Source organism: Marmota marmota, unplaced genomic scaffold, assembly GCF_001458135.2.
Source record: "Marmota marmota marmota unplaced genomic scaffold, marMar, whole genome shotgun sequence".
NCBI classification, from domain to species: domain Eukaryota; kingdom Metazoa; phylum Chordata; class Mammalia; order Rodentia; family Sciuridae; genus Marmota; species Marmota marmota.
The window spans coordinates 11,810,321-11,813,463 of NW_026000261.1; the positions used below are offsets into that span (position 1 = coordinate 11,810,321).

The 3,143-nt window shown below is 36.0% G+C and overlaps 1 pseudogene; it reads left to right on the forward strand.

Moving 5' to 3' along the window:
- Positions 1 to 549: 549 nt before the first annotated feature.
- On the forward strand, positions 550 to 2,633 carry LOC107152465 (annotated as a pseudogene).
- Positions 2,634 to 3,143: the final 510 nt, after the last annotated feature.

The window sequence follows — 3,143 nt, forward strand, 5'->3', positions numbered from 1 at the left end:
GCCAAATGTTTTCTCTGATATAAGGAGGCTGATTTATAGTGGGGTAGGGAGGGGGAGCATGGGAGGAATAGATGGATTCTAGATAGGGAAGGGGGTGGGAAGGAAAGGGAGGGGGCAGGGGGTTAGCAAGGCAGTGGCATGTGATGGACATCATTATCCAAAGTACTTGTATGAAGACATGAATTGGCGTGAACATACTTCATATACAAACAAAGATATGAAAAAGTCTGGTATATGTGTAATAATAATTGTAATGCAAAAAAAAATAGAATCTGATACTCTGGATGGTCAGCTCTCTACCCTGGTTTGTTGAGTGACAGTCAAGGGGCAGTGTGCTCTGTCCTCAAAACCTTGATTTTCCTTTAATGGTTCTAAACTGGACTTGCAATCTATGAGATTATCTAGCCCGCTCACCCTTTAAAACTTTTTAATTTTATATTTCAATTTTATTATTTTATATTTTACAACCTTTTCACTTCTGTTTAATATCCACTATGTTTTCAGCTTAGTACCTCTTCTACAACAGTAAGTTCAATAAATATTAGTTGAATGAATAAAAAAACAATTTTGAATCCTTTGTGTCAAGTGGATTATTGAGCAAAGCTCTGGTCTTGCAACTTTTGTTATCAAAATATCAGTTTCTATCTACTTATGCTGGGATATGTAAACTGAATCAATATGCTGAACATTTGCCTCAGTTCTCTAGCATTGAATATGTAGTTCTGTGTGGTCCTCAGAAACCTTTGATATTCCTCTATGTGGTTGATACTTGCATGGAACATGAAGATTTACAAGCCTTAAAAGAATCCATGCAGATATCACTAAGTCTCCTATCACCTACAGCTTTGATTTGCCTTATTACTTTTGGGAGGAATGTGCAGGTTCATAAACTTGTATGTGAAGCTATTTCAAAAAGCTATGTCTTCAAGAGAACAAAATATGGTTTGCCAAACAACTGTAGGAGATGCTGGGACCCTCTAGAGTACCACTTACTCAAGCAACCCATGGTCCTCAGGTACAGCAGCCACACCCATCCAATAGATTTTTTTATAGCCAGTACAGAATATAGACATGAATCTCCCATATCTTCTGGGAGAACAGCAGCGAGACCCTTGGCCTATATTACAGGGAAAGGGACCTTTGTGTACCTCAGAAATGGCACTTTGCATAGCTGTAGGACTAATCGAGTGTATTTTCCCTAACGCTGGTGCTCATATTATGATGTCCATGGGTGGTCTTGCTATTCAGGCAGCTAGAATGGTGGTTGGAGATGAATTGACAATGCCTAGAAGATCATGGAATGATATTGAAAAAGACAATGTCAAATATGTTTAAAAAGGACCCAAGCATTTTGAAGAACTGGCTAATCAAGCTGCTACAACTCGTCATGTTATTGACATCTATGCATGTGCATTAGATCAGACAGGTCTCTTGCAGATAAAATGCTGTTCCAACCTTACTGGTGAATACATGGTAATGGGAGATTCTTTTAACACTTCCTTATCAAACAAACTTTTCAAACAGTCTTTCCCAAAGATATTCATGGACAGTTTAAAATGAGTTTTGGTGGTGCATTAGAAATAAATACTTCAAGGGAAATAAAAATTTCAGGAGCAGTTGGACCCTGTGTGTCTCTCAATTCAAAAGGACCCTATATGCCTGCAAAATGTGATAGGAATGTGTGGCATTTGTCAATGGAAGTTATGCAGATTCTATCTCACTACAACCTTAGCTATGTATTTTGAGGTTGTTAATCAGCATAATGCTCCAATTCTTCAAGGTGGACATGGTGCAATCCAGTTTGTGACACAGTATCAGCATGCAAGTGGGCAGAGATGCATCAGATTGACCACCATTACTAGGAACTGGGCAGATGCTCAAACTCAAAACATTTGTGCATCTTTTGACCAGGAGTCAGCTACCATTCTTATGACCCAGCTAGCAATATGTAGAGTGGAAACAGAGGAAGAGCCAGATGTGTTCAGATGGCTGAACAGACAGCTCATTGGACTGCATTAGAGATTTAAAGAGTATCACAAAGATTATCAATTTCATTCAGATTTTCAGAAAATTTCTTTATCCACAGTGTATATTTCCTTTAAGAAGATCTCCTTTCTTGCAAATTTTTAACAATATTCCTGATGAAAGTTCATGCTATCATCATAATTTTATGTGTCAAGATTTCACCTAGTCTCTAATCATGATTCAGCCTATTATATATGCATATTCTTTTATTAGATCACCATAGCTGGTTCTTCTTGATAGCAGCAGCATTTTTGCAGATTGTATTCTTCTTATTGACACATTCTTCCAGATTTTGATTTATTATGATGAGACCATAGTACAGTGGTGGAAGTCAGGATACCAGGATTTGCCAAAATATAAAAATTTCTATCACCTTCTGCAAGCCTCAGTAGATGATTCACTCCATATTTCCAATACCAAGGTATAATGACACTGAAAACAGGGGCAGCTAGGCTTGTTTCCTGCTTTCAAAATACAGCCCTTCATAGACTCAAAATAATATATATGCTTGGGGGCAGGAGTCTGAAACACCTATCCTCACAGATAATTTTAGTTTACAGGTGTTTATGAATAGCTTGGAGAAACTTGCTGTGTTAAATGCTGCTTGACATGCTAAACACACTTAAAAAGATAAAATATTTCAGTTTCATTTTTTCCGTTTTTCAATTTGTCTATGGAAACCAACAGAACTCTCTAGACTTTTTTGTATCAGTATAGTTTGAGAAAACATGGAAAAATGTTCATGTTTGTAGATAAAACTGGAATATAATGAGAGCATTGAGAGCAAATTTGTTTTGCTTGCTACAGTATTATAAGTGGTTTTAGAATTTAAAAGTATTTATAACTTAATTATGTTTAAGAGAAAAATAGAGTCTGCCTTGTACAACAGATAGAATTTATTTGTATATTAGAGACAAATCTGAAGTGGCACTGAATGTCCTCACTGACCTTTTAATAACTTATTTAATTTTATTCAGAAAGTAACAGATCAACAGTAATGATAACTGTGAACATTTTTGTTTATTTTTTGAATATTTTCAGCACTTGTATATACACCTTTTCCTGCATTTATTTTGTTAACACAAATTAATTTAGAAATTATCTGACTTTATAATGGT